The sequence below is a fragment of the Pocillopora verrucosa genome, chromosome 1, assembly GCF_036669915.1.
Source record: "Pocillopora verrucosa isolate sample1 chromosome 1, ASM3666991v2, whole genome shotgun sequence".
Lineage (NCBI taxonomy): Eukaryota > Metazoa > Cnidaria > Anthozoa > Scleractinia > Pocilloporidae > Pocillopora > Pocillopora verrucosa.
The window spans coordinates 29,404,262-29,423,696 of NC_089312.1; the positions used below are offsets into that span (position 1 = coordinate 29,404,262).

The 19,435-nt window shown below is 38.8% G+C and overlaps 1 pseudogene; it reads right to left on the reverse strand.

Moving 5' to 3' along the window:
• Positions 1 to 3,688: 3,688 nt before the first annotated feature.
• On the reverse strand, positions 3,689 to 6,429 carry LOC136282078 (uncharacterized; annotated as a pseudogene).
• Positions 6,430 to 19,435: the final 13,006 nt, after the last annotated feature.

Consider the following 19,435-nt stretch of genomic DNA (forward strand, 5'->3'; position numbering starts at 1 on the left):
CATCTATCTGGATACTCTTCAAATTTTTTTTATAAATCTCACTTTTTATCTTTAAAACCCTTGAAATTTTTCCTAATAATCCCATTTTATCTCAGTTTGTTTAAAATAACATAATTTCTATAAAATACGACATTCCTTTGGTGAAATTGCATGGAAGCACCTTCAAGCTGATTCAAAATGATCAATCAACAATGTAATAGATTTGTCTCTGAATGACAATAAATTGTAGAGTTTCATATTTTATGTGGCATAACTGAGGCCAAAAACATGCATATGACAACAACTGCTATTACAAAAGTACTTGGCAAAGTACCACTGCAAAGCCACTCAAGACTAAGGCCTGGTTCAGATGCTGTAGTTCAGCCGTACTAAATCAAATTCAACAATTGGCCAACCTCAATTAGTTAATCTTGCTGAATTGATTCAAGCAGTGAACTTTATCTGGCCAAAATTAATTAATTGAAGAAAATTAATACCAGGGTATTGGTTTAGCATACAATTGTAAACATGGCGGATGCCATAGATTCTGGCAGCAATCTACAAATAAGAGCCTTTCTTCTGCTCAAAATGCTGGAAAACAGTGTAAAAAGAAGAAGATTGCAAACTGTCTTAGCCACAAGAAGAAAAGTGATAACTGTATGTGCACTCACTCTTTTTCTGGGCATGCATCATCGAGTGGCAGTGATGCGTCAATATAGCCGAAACATGGAACAACATGTCACCATTGTCTAGTTTGGCCCACCAAGCTGCCATTTTCTCCTACAAAACACTATTCTACGCATGCTCTTGAGTAAAAACAGTATGAAAAATACATTAAAATAATTTATGCATTTGGTTCCACTTGGTTGAATTATTCATCTCAATCAGCCCACAGCCATTCTCCCTGACTGAGCCAGGTGGGTTTTATTGACTTAGCTGATCTATATTAAATCAGCCGTTCCCAATTGATTCAGACGCCGTACTTCACATGAACTTAATTCGTTGAATTTGAGTCGGCTCGGCTGAAGTACGGCGTCTGAACTGAGCCTAAAATTTTAGCTTATTAGCAAATTGGCTAACAGTTCCGATTTCACTAGCCAAATTTAAACTTGCACTAGCCCATGTTGATTGTATTCTAGAGATCGTATGAAGCAATGGAAGAAGCTTCTGCGAACCATGTAAATTTGTTTTCATGCTATCGGCTGTATTTTCCCTAATATTACCGTCCAAAAATCCATAATTGTTCCAAGAATCCTTGAAATTTCTAAAAATCCCGTGAGACTCTAAAACCGGATTTTTGTACCAAGCCCTAAGGACTCGGCATCAAAACAATAAAGTATACATGTATCGCATTGACATTATTACTTATATTATTACTTATATTACTCCTATATTATTACTCCTAAAATTACTATTTTGCGAAATATATTTTAATACGGTTTAAGAAATGAGAGGAGGCCAAAATGTTCGGTGATATGCTAATTTGTAATGTTTAAATGTATTTTCGTGACGTGAAAGAGGTCACGTTGTCACCGCAGGGTGAAAATAGTCCATTTCGCAAAATAGTAACTCTCCTAAAATTACTATTTTGCGAAATACATTTTAATACGGTTTAAGAAATAAGAAGAGGCCAATATCTTCGTTGATATACTAATTTTTAATGTTTAAATGTATTTTTATGACATAAAAGAGGTTACGTTAGTCACCGCTGGGTAAAAAATTGTCTTTTTCGCAAAATAGTAACTCTCCTAAAATTACTATTTTGCGAAATACATTTTAATACGGTTTAAGAAATAAGAGGAGGCCAAAATCTTCGGTGATATACTAATTTGTAATGTTTAAATGTATTTCTGTGACATGGAAGAGGTCACGTTGTCACCGCAGAGTGAAAAATTCCATTTCGCAAAATAGTAACGCTCATAAAATTACTATTTTGCGAAATGAATAGAAATCCTTCTTGTTAATGAACGATTACTCCAAATTCCTTGTGAAAGTTTTCTTTACCTTGTTAGAAAATATATCTGCATTATTCCTTTAGTTTTGTTCTATCTCACCTGATTTCGTTTCGTTTCGTTTCGTTTCGTTTGGCAAAATAGTGTAAGCCGAAGAAATCCTCTTCATTTCCTCCATCGGGATCTTTAGGTTAATGCTATCACGGCATCATAACCTCGAGGCCTTTATGAAGCTGCTTTTCCATATCTTTAAGATACTTTTCTTCGTTACAAGCACCATCCTGTAGTAGAGAATCCCATATTACAACATCAATGCAGTTTTTTTGTGTGCAATACGAGTTCATGGTTGCAATGCACGGGGTTTTCGCCGGACCTTCAATAGCCACTTTTTCGCCGATAAGTGCATTTACAAGACAAGATTTCCCTAAGCCACTCTTACCAGTAACAATAATGGAAAGTGTGCCGACATCTTCGCCATCATTCCTCGAGGCTCCCAAGTTAATATTAACCAGTTTGACCGCCATTATTCAACCAAAGGCGAGTTGAGTTGAAATATAATCCGCTTTGCCTGGGAGTGAGGGTTAGTCTTACTCTCGTGATTGCTCTAGATACCTGTGTAAAAGGGGGACCATGGTAGGACCCTAAAAGGTATCTTTACATAAGCCTGCGCCAATTTGTAACTCAGGTCAAATCAATTCTTACCAAAATTTGGCTAGGGTTGTCCACTTCACATTCAATGGCCATATAATATCAGTTTTATACTCCATTATAATTAACATAATATGCAAAAGACCGCACTTTCCATCGGTTTACCCACATAATAACCCACACAGGATGTTTGGAGAACAAGAGAAAGTTTGTAAGTTTGAGCCGGAGTCCGGAGGTGAGTGACTTACAAACTTATCTCGTGCAAGGAAACTCTCTTTCGTGTATAGTCCATTTTTGACACTCTTTTATCATTCACAAGATCAATCAGGACTCAAAGAGGCTCAAAAAGCTATGGAGGTTTGAATTATGACAGGATGTCCAAAAGGTCTCGCGTTGATTCGCTGCGGGAGCAAATATTAATCATGAAGCAACAAATTCATTAATCCACTGTATGACAGTTAATGGATCTTCTATACTCTTAGCGACGTTGTGAGAGATTATTCAGCGTTAATTGATTTCCGGTTGACTTTTTACGATAAGTGACAGATGATTGAACAATAGGATCATATTATATATTTAAAATGAGAGAGACCAGAGCGTGAGAGAGAGAGTGGTGAGAGAGAGAGCGATGAGAGAGAGAGAGAGAGGGAGATTAAGTTGATTTTATAAAATAACGTGAAGTTTTGGAACATGGCAGATTCTTTAGTCTCATTTCCGACAACGGCTTAACAGTATTTTTTGTTTCTCTTTTTTTTTCCGTTTTCTGTTTTACGTGGGAAAGAGAAACTCCTTCAAGAAACAAACCGTGCAGATTTTGATGCAGGCCGATAAAATAAAACCTGTATCGTAATCTGAAAACTAAATGTGACTACCATAAAGTTACATACAGGCAGTTTGCTGACAGAATATTTAAAATGTTCTTTCCGAAAACAGAACATAACATAAATATAAGTTTATACCCACTCTGATAGACAAATAATTTACATGTTATACACTTGTATTTGCTCTCATGAACTGAACAATCTTCTTTGACGAACACATAGTCGTTCTTTTATTGTATGAATGAAAACAGTCTTCAGAGGAAATATCTTCAGCGTGCATCGGAAAACCTGACAAAAACATTTTTTAACCATAGGTAACTTTCTCCAGGGGAAAAGCGGAAAGTTACCACCGTTAAGGTGGTATGATACCTTCAAAAAGGGAAATTTTTTACATTATTTGAAACATTTTTATTAGTCCCTCCAGTGATAACACTCACTGAGAGATATTGTTTGGCACTGTTGTTGACACCATCTGTTACTATAGCAACAGGACCACGCCCACCAAACCCTCATTTTACAGGCATCACGCCAACAACAATAACTCTATAACAAAAAATCCCATGGCTCTGAAATTTTCAGGATGTCTTATGCATAGATGGATCTGTGCAATGAACCTAAAGCATTTTATACAACATGATTATAACCATGTCAAATAATGAAAAACTTTCACATAAACAAATAATGGGCCCCTTCTGGAAAAAATTTGCCTGCCATTGAATCATCAATTTACCTTTGTACTTTGTTTTAGGTTTATTGCACAGAAACACCATTCAAGATTTTCTGTGGAAAATTTCATGAAATTATCTTAAATAGTTTTTGAACTGAACATGTTGAGCTACTCGGAGTTCTATCAAAATGCAGTTTGATGGAAAAATGCATTTAAAAGTTGTATTTGGGTTTGAAAACCCTCTGTTCAATCTCTGAGCAAAGGAAGTGTCTTAAAATGCTCCAGCAGCATAAGTAACACCCTCTGCTTGTTGGTTCTTGTCTTCTTTCTTCTTTCTTTGTCCCCTTAGGACCTTTCTCCTCTTTTTCCTTTCCTCGCTGTGTTTGTACTCAGCACCACAAATTCGATCCATGTCAAGGTGCCTACACCCCTCTTCTGTGTATTTTCCTGGGGAAATTTTGAGTGCTTTTAGAAGCAGTAGAACAGTCCTTGCTCCAATATTGAAGTGGCTTATGGCATCAAACAAGCCAAATTCCAGCAAGTCAGCTCCCACGAAAACTTCCTTGGGAATGCGCTCCCACACCATTCCATTTACAGCTTCATTCTGGTTTTGGGTTTTTCCATGGAGGCATTTTTCTAACAAAGAATCTTCACTTAATCTTTGGTATACAGGTTTGACTTTTGCAATCACAGCATCAGGCAAACCAGGAGAATGTTTAAAACTGTTTCTGTCTCGCTTGAAACCACACCAGCTCGAGGGTCCAGTTGGACAGTGGGTGTGAAGATCACGCCGTTCACTTGAGGCACAATGGAAGAAACTTGCATGTATTGCCTTTCTCATTCCATTCAAGTCTCCAACATTAGAACGAATAGCAATTCCATAGTAGTTCTGAAGTTTATCAATCATGGCATCAGTGAGTTTTCCTTTCCCACCGAGAGCAGGAGTTTCTTTCTTTAGTTTTCTGAGTGCTGTGCCAACTCGTTTTTGCACATGTCCTATACATTCTTTCTTAGCAATTTGTATTCCATCTGCAGAGTAAACATCCTTGACTCTATTGTAACTTTTGCTGTCACCATCTGAATACAAGTCAGTATAACGAAGCTTGTGAGTTGCAACAGACCGTCTAAAAATACGATCTGCACCCTCTGATTCCATGGCTGGGGCAGAGCCCTTATAATTAGCTTTGCAGTTATTGTGTTCTGCCCTCCATCTATGGTACTCCTCACTGTCTTTATCTAAATGGGAGTGAAGCTGACATTTTTTACAAACTTTAGTGAGAGGTTCTGCATCCAAAACTTTACCAGTATCAATTGACATGACAATCACGCAACCATTCTGTGAAGAATATCCTCTCTTCTGCCAGGTACCGTCACATGAAACGCCACAATTCACTAAATCATCTTCACGAGCATGCTGGGCATCCCTGATTTCTTTTGCTGCACTGGACATACCATCCTTAGCAATAACTTTCACATGTTTAGCAATCGTTCTTGCATTTTTTGATATGCCATTGCTGTTGGAGGCGGTGGCATATTCATTAATGAGCAAAATTTCTTCGCTCCACTGTGCCCTCTTCCTATCGATCTCATGGAATCCACTAAACGCCTATTCGCCTCAAAACTTAAAGTCTGCTTTTTAGATGTCCAAAACTCATGTTTCCAGCCACAACTCTCGCAAAAGACTCGAAGACTCGAAGCACATCCCTTCCTTTCTAAGTGGTTTTCCGAAAGCACGATGCTGAATTCTCCACAATCAGCACACCTCATGGCAGAAAATGCCATGCCGAGTAGCTCCATGTCGACAAACCTGAAGCCCGTTAATGTTGCCTCCTCTTCGTAAGGTTCTTCAACTTTGCCAGGTTTTGATTCCATGGCATCGGACTTAAGCAAAAGCTTTTCCGAAGACACAGACTTCTTAGTATGTTGACCGAGGGTGTTCGAACCATGTGCTTCTTCTTTCGCTTCTTTCGTCCTCTTGGCATTTTCTTTCGAAGGTTTCGTGAATTGATTTCCCGAAAACTTCCTTTTAGGACGCCTTATTGCACGATGCTTCGGAGGCATGGTTGTTAACGTGAAAAAAGAACGAGAAACAGGATAAAAAACTCAAAACGTCACGCCACTAGTATTGTTGTGAATTTCGCAACGACAATTTTTCGTGTTTCGCAGGCTCATCAACTACGATGGGCTAATCGTTGTTATGTACGGGGTAACAGAGAGTCCCTTGTCACGCAACGATCGTTTTCCGGGCGAAAACAACTATTGGGGGATTGTTTCTTCACTGTAAACAAGATAAAAACAAACCTGTTGCCCCTGGCAACCAAAGACCTGGTCTCAAAAATGAGTAAATACTGGACAACAAATAACATTTTCATGAAAAATTAAACTGTGGCGTTAATACCAAGTGAAATACGGACCTTTTCCAGCAATAAAAATTTTTAGGTAAAACTTCGAAATTTTTGCCTTTTTTAAGGTATCATACCACCTTAACGAGAAACTACGCTCTTGTAATTTCAACTAGAGCACGAATCTTCTTTAGAAAACAGTGCAAGTAGATAGCCTTATACCCTTCGGCTTGTCTTTAAAAGGGGTTTTTCCTATTCCCTCCCCGCTTGTCACACAGCCACCCTGGAGGTTTTCTCGTTGTTTCCTGAGAGGGCGTAGCTGCCTCACTTTGGGTATTTCTCAGTTGGGTGCCCGATGCGAAGGACCTGTGGTACATCGTTAACGCTGAGGTGCCTTGAGAGACCGCGCCACATGACAGCTCCAAAATGGCGATGACCAGTTTAATGTGGCCATAGGATACACGAGGAGGTAAGCGATCTTTTATGGCTGATAATTTGCTTATGTCTGCAAAAAGGGAGATTTTGCATGTCTTTATGAGAAGCTGCCAAATGCCAGACGTGCAACCTTCTAAAAATAAGATCCATATCTGAAAAACTTTTATATGGTCAGAGCGTACGAATTCGTTTGCCAGCGAAAGGGTTAATAGAAGAAGGCATTAAAGAACACAACTGTGACCTCGGGCCAGGACTCAGAGCAAAAGCGTACAAATCGGGGCCCACCTCTGTGGTAACCTCTGCGGTAACCAAATGGCTCAAAAAGAGGCAACCAAAAGTTGTAAATTATAAAGCTCCATACTCCTAAATGCCAGAAAACGTCAGTAAAGGACACACCACCCGCACCCCAGCCTGCACCCTTGTGGGTCAACCCACTTCCCCCATTCCAGCCCGTATCCCTGTGGGCCAACCCACTTCCTCCACCTCAGCCTACATCCCTGTGGGCCAACCCACCTCCCCCACCTCAGCCTGCACCCCTGTGGACCAAACCACCTCCCCCACCCCAGCCTGCACCCCTGTGGGCCAAAATGCCTCCCAGCTTTTAATACCACAAAATGACGCCGATAAACAACGGCTAAACGACGATTTTACTTGAGTTAATTGGGGGCGATCTGATGGTTTTTTTTTTTTTTTTTTTACCAGTCCTTGGATTTCTCCAGTGATTCCCGCTACACGAGATGAAATGTGAAGCACCCCTGTTAGACATTTTCGTGATGAATGCAATGACAGAGATTGAAAGAGGATGTCCACATTTCATACCACCTGTAACAGAGGGAGATATAAACGAAAAGCGCGAGCCAGGCTATTTTTCTATCCTGATAGCCCATTTGTCGTCGCCTTTACCAATACACAAATTATCCGCACCTCTCTTATAGTCCATTGGGTAATTTGCCTTCAAAGCTTCCGCAAAGTGGCCAAAGATTGTTCCTTCCACCAAGTTCCGTGCTTTGGCCACTTCTTTCTATAAGAAATGTTGTACATTGAAGAGGCTTTGTCATACTAGTCACATTATAACGCTATCAATTGTAGTTTCTACGTCGCAAAAACAAACCAAATGAATTCGTAACGTAGAGGATGATGAAAGTTGGTAAACTGCAAAGTACAAAACTCCGACCGGGCTCAAAAAAGTGAGACAGTCTTCGCCCTCATCGTAGTATCGAATGATAGAAATCTTGAGCTCATAATTGTACTTTCTTCCTGTTTACAAGCGTGAAGAGTTTGTAAATCACAAGCCGTAGCTGGCGATTTTCATATTTTCTCCGTGCTCTCCCAACATTCAACGAAGGTTGTTATGCTGGTAAACCGATAGGAAGAGAGGTCTGATGCTTTTATAAAATAACTATGGCTCTACCAGTGTAATGAACAAAAGGTTCTTGATTATATAACAACCAATCAAACACAAAAAGCTGTAAACCTTTATGATAATCATCAAAGTCACAATCAGGAAGTGAGACTTTTGGCTTATCTTCACTGTTGGAGCCTTCCAACAATTTCACTTTGAGAGGAAGGATGTTGTTGTCCGAACACATGTGCTCATACTCTCACAGACTGGACAACAGGCTGCGAGTGGGAAATGAGCAGGAACGAAGGCTGGACTTAACCCTTCAACTCCCAGCCTAAATTTTTAATTCTTCTTACTGCCAACCGTACAATTCTTATAATGTTAGTTCAGAGAATTTAGTATTGGATCAACTTATTATCCCCAAATTGATATTTTTAGCTATTTTTCTTTATTCTCATCACTTAGCTGGTTGATATTGTATTGATATTGTATGGAGAAATTCTGTTTTGGTCACTCATGGGAGTTAAAGGGTTAAGAGAGAGTCGGAAATCGAATCCACTATTCATGTAGACTATCGATTTCAATACTTGCAATGATCATCTGTTTTTCGTGAAATATGTTGAAGGTGGAAAGCACTGTTTGGCTCAGTTCACGACGAGACGTTCCCACAGGTTCTACCACATAGGTCTACGACTGAGTGGTAAACATTGAAAGGTGATCGCCATTTAAACCTCAGCAATATAAGCTACAACCAAACACATCCTTGAATGCAAATACCTTAAAAGGTTTGTTGATGTTCCTCATTCCAAATTCTTTTTCTCCCAGAGTGTCTATGTCACTGGCTGAAAACCATTACTTGTCATTGCTATCGCCATGATTTACATTCGGTTCTTTTCATTTCATATTCATGATTGTATTTTTAACGTTGGAAATAATTCTGAGAGGCAAATCAGCCAGGTTAAAGAAGAGATAGAACGCTTGACCTCATAAACGGTAGGTGGGGGGTAAGCTTGTTTCGGAAAGAAAATGAAACTTGTAGCCCTAGCATGTTAACAAATTAGTAATGCTAAGTAAGCTATTTGATTAAGGCAAATATGGTTTTTCGTCTCATCAGGACCGCACGGGACAAAGAAAACAACCTGGGTCCCAAGAAGGACTTTGTCAAGCTCAAAATATATCATATTTCTAAAATTGACACACATAACGCTTTTGACATTGATGTTCCTAGTTGTACGAAGGACGCATGTCACTCAGGCCTGCATGCCCTGTTTCACCGTACAGTCTCTGTGGTTCAGTGGTAAAGTATCGGAGCGCGGAAACCAAAGGTCTGAGGTTCGATTTCTTACGGTGACTCAGAATTCTATCTTTGTCCCAAGTTCTTGCCAAGAATAATAAAACAGTTGCATTACAGGCTACTGCAGATCATTCCAAGGGTGCCCCTGAGATTAATAAAATATATAATTCAATAAGAACGACGCATGAAAGAATATCGATAACATGCAAGCACAAAAGATTGCAACATCTGTTAGTCACAATGCTGAAATGTCACGCAACACCACCAATGGTGGTCGTCGGTCAACACTCGCGAGAAACATTGCACTCAGGCCTGCATCGCACTGTTACCCTCTGATGTCATGATGTCGTAGTGTAAGCTTTTGCAATGTTACCCCAAACTCGTTTCCAGAGTCCTCTCTCGAGAAAATACTCGAGGGAGGAAGAGAGAGAGGACCTTAAGAACGAGGTAAACGAAGGGAAACATTTAATGTCATGTAACCTCAATTAACCACGGAGTGCGCGTGCTATATTAAAATAAGAAAACAAGAGCTTCCCAGGAAGATAGACCAAAAAATTTGAAGAGAGTAATTATTCAGATCAAAAATTACAAAATACTTCGTTGCCTGGATAAATTTGCATATTTTTAGGCAAATGAATCCTTGATTTGCTATGCTTTTTCGGATACGAGATCTAAATCAAGTAATTATGACAGCCATGGGAAATTAGTTGGTCAAGTGACAGGGGGAATGAGGCTAGCCTGGTAAATTGTGTACAGGAATGAGCAAAACTTAAGAAAAAAGTGCCAATAAGAGGCATCGCTTTGAAATGCAGCAGAGTCTATCTGAAACCTGAAAGATGAAACTCTACTTTAAGTTACATTTTCATCATATTTTATTTCTATTTAAATACCACACATTCCATACCATACTAGCATTACTATCAATACTGACACTGAAGTATTACATACAATACTATAACTTACAATCCCAACATTGTTTTTATTTACAATCTTATTAGTATACACCACTTACTATTCTGATAATTGCAATAATAATTGCTTCAAACTAACACCGCAGAAGATACTTACTTTACTGATATTATTGGTAAAAAGGCACATATTTTTTTAATCACATATTTTTTGGCAATAGCTCAAAAATACTTGAAGTGTTCAATACCTACAAAATTACTTTAAACAGTGCCAAAAAGCAATATAATATCTACCTTCTTTAAAAAGTTTATAAAAAAACTAAAAAGTATAACTGTAGTTATTGAGCCAAAAATGAAGATTTACTGTCAAAAGTTTTGTTATTACAGTGTTTTTCTCCTTTCTACATGCTCAATACACAAATTCTAGTATCAGTAAAGTAGATCAAATAATCTTTTCAGTATGATCCAAACAACTGGAAAACTTTTAAATATTTAATTTTTTCAATTGGAGTCAAACAGTGAGTTTTGGTATAATATAATCATAAGTGCTACTCTTATTTTCTAGCTTTTGAGTATAGAGGAAATGTTTAACAAATAATATATAATTATTGAATATTTTAGTTTGGCTTAGAGGATGTTGATCTTGAGTAATTTTTATTCCAAAGAGCTATTTGCATCTGAGATGGCTCTAAGGAACATTGTTAGTGTGGTTGAAATAGTTTAATACTTGTCTGGATGACAATTCTGACGAGTGCTGGGCACTCCAAGAAAGTTTGAGTAAATGAATGTTAGAATTCTTGTTTAAGCCACCTAATAATTTAATATATAAATAAAAAAAAATAATAATAAAAATAAAGATATAATTTCAGCCAAATAGATTCTTCAGAAATTTAAAATTTGCATATTAGTGATGTTTGAAGGAAACCTCCAAAGGTAGTACAAGTCACCCTCAAAATGAAATGTCTTGTATCATGAAGTTGTGTTTGAAAAATTAAGAAACAAAGAACCAAAATGTATAAAAGAAGTACCAGAAATATTAATGCTTGAATTTCCTGGTAGGCGCCATTTTGGCTCGAGGTATGACAGGGCTCCAAGCTCAATTTTTCAAAAAGTCACCATTGAGCAACCTTTTATTATAAAATGGTCGCCACAAGACAAATTTTTGGTTGCCTTCCCCCCTACTGAAAAAATATTTAATTTGAAAAAAAACTCATATCAGTGGGACAATATCTATATAACAATACATAACTATCTTTGTGAACAACAGGGAAAGACTTGGCACAGTCACTGATTTCTATTTGTCCAAGGTCTTGGAGATTGGTGTTCACAGCATGCCCTAGTAATGATGGTGGTATTGGTCTATATTTGTAATCAGCACACTTTGAAATAAAAGCTATGGGTAGATAATTCTGGCTTTAATATAATAATATCAATTGAAGTTTATCTCAACAAAATCTGTTCAACTTGATAACCGCTCATTTAAGGTTTACACATATTTGGGAGAGAAGAGAAAGACAGGAGCATTACCAGCATTTGTTCATTTGATAATTTGACCAAGTATCAGTAAATGTTTAACATTTTTCTTTTACTTTTTTTCCTAATTCTGTTGGTTGCCAATTGGTGGCTCTTGTCAAAATTTTAGTTACCAAATGTATTTGTCACTTACCATGACAACCAGTATGGTCGCCGCTTGGAGCCCTGAATGACGTCACACATTTGCCATTATTATCACAGACAATACAATGCTACTTTGTGCACAGGAGTCCCAAGGAGACCATGCAGATAATAATGTTCACTGTAACACCTTACATGATTCAACATAGCAATCATCGACTGACAACTACTCCTCACTTGACTCTGAAGATGACTATCGCACAGATAGTCGAAACGTCAGTCACCAACAACAGTTCCTTTCAGAACTACACACACCCGGACGATCACACTACACAAACTACACAAATAATTCCAGTTTAAAAATATCTGTTAGAATTTTTCTCACACCATGAAGTACTTCAATCCTTTTTTTGGACAAAAATGTAACTTCAAAGATTATTTGTCTTAATATAATGAGAGTTTATTTCGCCAGTGGAGGTTTCCTTTCAGATAAAATTATCTTTCAAAAGGAGAAGGTGCTTCTTGGGCAACCAAGTACCTCCCCTGAGTTGTTCAGCGTAAGACTCATAGGCCTAGATACCAAAATCCATAAAAATGACCTTTCAATCTATCCAGAAATTCTCCAAAATTCCCATTTTAAGTGATTTTTTTTAATGACATAATTTCCATAAAATACGACATTCCTTTGGTGGAATTGCATGGAAGTACCTTCAAACGGATTCAAAATGGTCATTTAACGATGTAAGAGGTTTGTCTCCTAACAACAATTAAGACATTTCACTCGGCAAAACCGAGGCAAAAAACATGCATATGACAACCACTGCTATTACAAAAGTACCTGGCGAAGTACCACTTGGAAGCCGCCGGAAACTTGCATTATAGCTTCCTAGCAAACTGGCTAACATCAGTTCCGATTTCACTGGCCAAATCAAAACTTGCATTAGCCTATGTTGATTGCATTCCGGAGATCGTACAAAGCAGTGGAAGAAGCTTCTGCGAACCACATTAATTTGCTTCTATGCTATCGGCTGTATTTTTCGAAACATTACTGTCCAAAAATCCATAATTGTTCTAAAAATCCCTAAAATTTCTGAAAATCTCTCGAGACTCGAAAACCGGATTTTTGTACCTAGCCCTGAGGACTCGGCATCAAAACAATGAAGTACATATGTATATCACATTGACGTTATTACTTTTTGATAAATAGGCTGACTAAAATTGCAAAACCTAAACCAGCCACAAGATAATACTTCTTCATTCTCATGCAGTAGTCTACAAAACTTTCCCATGTACCTTTCCAAAAGGCTTCCTGTTGTTCCTTTGTTAAAGGAATTCTTCTGTCGGGATCGACGTCGCTTGCATCAGATTCCAAACCACAACCGATCCTTAAGTTCTCGGAACCTTGGTATTGAACTCGACCAACACTGATACGATACAAGTTGATTCTGGAGGAAACTTTTGCACGTTTAAAGCAACTGATCCAAAGCTCAGAAAGCCAGTGATCACAGGTGGGCAGCTTTATTTTTCTGACAAGTCCCACTGGGACAAGAGGAATGTCTGATGTTTCGTTTGGGCAGAATTCCGGAATGCCTCCAAAGAATTTAACTATCACTTCTTTCCAGTAGTCTAAGTCACGTCTGAAGAACTTCTTTTTATCTCCTCCATCGGGATCTTTAACGTTATTAGCAAAAGTTAAGGCTATCACGGTATTTTTCCACAAGTCCTTTCCAAACTTCCGGGTAAGAGCGTGTATGGCATTCTCGTCGGTTGGAAGAAAGCGCTTATCGTCCATCTTCATACAGTAGATCATAACATCGAGGCCTTCATGAAGCTGCTTCTCCATGGCTTCAAGATACTTTTCTTCGTCACATGTACCATCCTGTAGGCCTGGAGAGTCCCACACAACAACTTCAATACCGTTTATTTGTGTGCGATACGAGTTCATGTTTGCAGTGCACGGGGTTTTCGCCGGACCTTCGATGGCCACTTTTTTACCGACAAGTGCATTTACGAGACGAGATTTCCCTACGCCACTCTTACCAGTGACAAGAATGGAAAGTGTACCGACGTCTTCGTCGCCTTTCCTCGAAACCCACTTTTTGAATTCATCTTCAAGGGCTCCCAAGTTAATATTAGTCAGTTTGACCGCCATTATTGAACCAAAGGCGAAAATGGATTGGGTAGAAATATGGTCCGCTTTGTGCGTGGGAGTGAGACACCTGTGTAAAAGAGGGACCAGGACTCTAAGAGGCATCTTCACTTAAGCCCGCACCAATTTGTGACCCGAGTCAAACCAATTCTTACCAACGTTTGGTTAGGGTTGTCCACACGATGCAAATAGTATCAGTTTTATTCTCCATTATAATTAACACAAAATGCAATAGACCGCACTTTCTATCGGTTTACCGGCATAATAACCCACACATAAGGGCGGCCGTCTCCACCAAAAATACAAGGATGTCAAATAGATCCGCAAATACAAAGCTGGCCTAAGGATCAGTTGCAGGATAGCATAGCTAATAAAGGAATAGCATGGCCAAATTATAGACGGTTTAGTTTTTCTTCATGAAACAGAACACCCTAAACATAAATAGTTAAGCCAGAGGATAAACGGTCTAGTTGCGTATGTCGAGTTGGAACTTGAAATGGTGAAATAGACTAGCTCAATTGCTTAAAATTCCCAGTAATTCTTAAACATTCCTAAAAATTCCCAAAAATTCCCCGAAATTCCTAGGAATTTTTTAGATTTACAGCTTTTCAGGGAAAGTCATTGGTTCTTTGAGTTGGAATTCCTTGGAATTCCTAGGAATTCCAAGTCCTGTTGGCTATAAACTTGGAATTTCTGGGAATTTCTGGGAATTTCTTGGAATTTCTAGGTTTTTAGAACCAGAGTTGTTATGGTTGGGAATTCCAAAAGCCATTTCGCAAGGGTAGTAACACCTTCACGAAATCTGTCAAACCTGAAAAAAAACTGATTCTCAGAACTTCCTGTTAATTGTTTATTAAGATAATCGTCGAAGTGAAACATATCTATGTAGTAATTTTTATCTATGTAGAAGTCAGCTAAAAGAATTTTTAAAATGTATTCATGAGAAACTGTTTCTTGTAGATCTTTCCTCAAGTACGCTCTTGCGTTTAGAATTGAAAATCCTCATCTAAATATTGCTAAAAAAAAATTTTCGTAGAATATTTTCAATGATGATCATTTCACAACGCAGATAGAGAAAATGTAATAGGTGAGACAAGTCACGGATTATCCTTGTCGACAAAAGTAATATCGCCTGCTACATTATATTCAAACTTAATCTCCGTCCAATCAAGGTAAGGTACAATTTGTTAATTACCATATTAGAAATAACACTATATCGCTTAAACTCTGAACGTAACTGCGTTAAATTTATTTCATCAGAAATCCAGAAGATTTCCGGTGTTTTAAAATCCTCCTTTTGACAGATTTCGTGAAGATGTCATTACGTTGTAGTTGTGATCGGCCATCCGTGAAAAGGAGGCGTCAAATGTATTTTGTGGAATCTGTCATAGAGGGTTAGCAACGGAAAAAAATGCAAATATCTTAACGCCAATACAAAGTCATGAGCGAAAACGAAGTGTTCCTTTCTACTCTATATTGCGGCTCTAAAATGCGAAATAGGGCTTTCATGACAACATCGGGCGAGCTCGGATTTCGTAATCGGAAATCTACCCGAGATGACCTCCTTCTGACGGATGTCGGAGTTCGCTTTCCCCTTGGGACAAGGCTCTTTGTTAGCCGCGACACTTGGGGTAGACAGAAAAGCTCCTTGGGACGAGGCTCTTTGTCAGCCGCGACACTTGGGGTAGACAGAAAAGTTCCTTGGGACGAGGCTCTTTGTTGGCCACAACACTTGGGGTAGCCAGAAAGCTCCCTGGGATGAGGCTCTTTGTTAGCCTCGACTTTGAGTAGACAGAAAAGCTCCTTGGCAAGAGGCACTTTGTTAGCTACAACTTTTGGGGTAGACAGAAAAGCTCCTTGGGACAAGGCTCTTTGTTAGCCACGACACTTGGGGTAGACAGAAAAGCTCCTTGGGACAAGGCTCTTCATGAGCATCGACACTTGGTGAGGAAGACACTTTGTTAGTCACAACACTTGGGGTAGACAGAAAAGTTCCCTGGGACAAGGCTCATTGTTAGCCGCAACACTTGGGGTAGACAAAAAAGCTCCTTGGGACAAGGCTCTTCATAAGCATCGACACCTGGGGTAGACAGACATGCCTCCCTCTTCACAAGCATTGACACTAACAATAACACTTGTTCTATTGTTTAAGCAATTCCATGGATAGTGGCAATCAGTTTTAGTGTTTTAAGTGTATAAGGTGTTTTAAGAACAAGTCTCTGAAAGAATCAAACATCTTGGGGAGTGAAAATTTTCAACCCCCCTTCAAATTTTGCATGCAGTTAGGCACTCAGTTGGGATGCACAAAAATACCCTTTTTAAAGGTTGCAGCACTCTTGTTGCCATGGTAACAACGGCTGCTTGTTCGAGGTCTGGGGCCAGCTAGGTGGGTAGTTTCAGTTCCAGAATCGGTGTACTCTTGGAGAAATTCAGATAAACGTTTCCCTGTTTTACCCGACAACAAAAATGACCGAAACTGTACCGAGATGAATAATCTATTGGTGTGTTCACATTCACTCCCAGGGAAAATCAAATGTGTCAGAGTGAAGACAAATGATGTTACAGTATATGGTAGAAGTGCCAATTTGTAATGTTGTATTTAGCTTGAGATAGAGAAATAAACATTTCACTCTTTCTTTGCGACGTTTTTGTATGAAAATGAGGCCCCAGACCTCGAACAAGCAGCCGTTGTTACCATGGCAACAGGAGTACCGCGAGCTTTAAAAAGGGCATTTTTGTGCATCCCCCTGAGCGCCTAACTGCATGCAAAATTTGAAGGGGGGTTGAAAATTTTCATTTCCCAAGATGTTTGATTCTTACAGAGACTTAAAATTGTAAGTTTAATCAATGAAGGATGGTGTGATGCTCAAAGGAACAATGTGTATTTTAATGATGATAGTTACGCAGGACTCCTTTGAGCAGCACACTTCCCTTCCGTTGTTTTACTTGCAGGTGTCCTCCTTAAGGAATTTTCAAGCCAACAGTGAGAACCTTTCTGCAACTGTAGTAGGTAAGAAAACCTTGATTTTTATTAACCCATAAAAGAAATAACATTCTTAGTCCACTAATGAAAATGCATGTAGAAAGATTACCACCCCCTGGCAATACATAGTTCATGATATGACAGTGACCCACAAAATATTATTTTGTTTGAATACCAGCAAACTCAGGGTTTCAGCTAAACATAAAAATTTTGAATAAGAAACACATAGAACCAAGTAACTCAACATTTTCTGTATGATTATAGATGAAAGCCAAGCTATGGGAGATGTGGAGAAAGGAGAAGGGACTAAGGAAGAAGATCAAGAAGAAAAGCAGGAAAAAGGAGTAGGTAATGAAGAAGAAAAATTGGAAAATGGAGATAAAGGAGGGAATGGAGGAATACCAACTGAAGAAGTAGAAAAAGAACATGAAGAGGAAATGAAAGAAGGAGAGATAGAAATTGAAGAAAAAAAACAAGGTACAAAGAAAAGAAGGAGGGACAGGAGGACAACAGCCAAAAGAAAGAAGGCAGAAAAGGACCCTTCAACATAAGAGAAATTTGGTCAGATTACGAGTACACAGAGTGTAAAAGTGTGATACAGATAAATGCTGTAGCATTTAACACAAATTTAAACTCTTTATGTAATGCGCACAACAGTGAAAAGCTTTCAATCAAAAGTCTGTCAAGGAAAAACAATGATAGCAAAAATGGATTATGTACATAGGCTTGTAACAGTCGGTTTTTGTTCCTGAAATTAAACATGCTGACAAGAGAGTTACAATTAAGTGGAACAATGTTATGATTTGTAAATACATTGATTTTTTTTTAAGGATTGTGATGGCACCTGGAATTGAGAACGACGAAAACGGCAGACTTGATATTACTTAATTTATTACTCACCACCTCAATTGTATTAATTTCATAAACAGGTCATAAAATGTTCAATTCAGTTTAAAAAAAGCGAACTAGCATTTTTATTATGTCTAATTGTACCAAAGACTTGTTGACCTACTATCAACAAGTCTTTGGTACAGCTATGGGTTCGCCCGTCTCTGCTGTCATTGCCAACATGGTAATGGAAGACGTGGAACAAAGGGCCTTAGCCACTTCACCGGTTAAACCCTTTTTCTGGAAACGATATGTCGATGATGTTATTTCTGCGGTATCCGGAAATGAGGCGGAGCGCCTCCTATCGCATTTGAATTCAGTAGAGCCGTCGATCCAATTCACCCTTGAGCGTGAAAAGGATAGACATTTGCCCTTTCTTGATTTAAATGTGTCCAGAGGGGTTCAGGGTAATTTAGAGACAAGTGTCTACGGTAAACCTACCCACACCGACAAATACCTCGCTTTCGATTCTCACCACCCTATTTGCCATAAAAAGTCTGTAGCCAAAACTTTACTCAGGAGGGCTGACTGTCTACTATCTTCACTCGATTCGAAGGCTGAGGAGAGGAAATATGTTTCTAATATCCCAAAGGCAAATGGCTATACAAAAACCTTTCTCCGTAACTGCCAAAAACCAGTTACAACTAGTAACTCTCTTGATGAAAGAGAACCAGCGACTGGTTTTACTGTTATTCCTTACATTCAGGGTGTTACGAAACCCATCAAGAGAATTTTGAATAGCCACAACGTTAAAGTTGCTCAAAAACCTTTTCAGACCTTGGGGCATATTTTCGCTAAACCTAAGGATCCTGTCACGAAAGAACAACGAACCGACGCCATTTATTCTATTCCTTGCAATGACTGTGACAACGAATACATCGGACAGGCCAAACGCCAGTTTGGTACACGTTTGAAAGAGCCTTGAAAAGCGGTTTTCTTTTGCAAAAAGGAAAATTCAGCTTCATCGGAGCACACATGCCTGACCAACCATACAATTGGGTGGGATAATTCTCAAATTATCATCACTAATCGACGTTACCACCAGCGCCTTTGTTTGGAGGCTTGGCATATTAACTCCGCCCACGCTCCTTTAAATCGTGACGATGGCGGCTTGCTTCCTGACGCCTATTTACACCTCGTCAGAAAAAAGGCAGCTAATTAGTGATCATATAAAAGGACCTCTTGTAGATCACCCCTGATGAAGGCACTAGACAGGAGTGTCGAAATGTTGGGTCTATGAATTGTAACTTCTTCGGTTACATTCATTAAATCAGTAAACCAGAGCAGCATCAAACCATGTCTAATTATCCACCTGGTTGCCGTGTTAACTTTAATATATGTTATGTTCAATTTGAATTATTTGTTTCAGTTGTTTCCTCGGTCCCCACTAGCCTTTGTGCAATAAACACTACC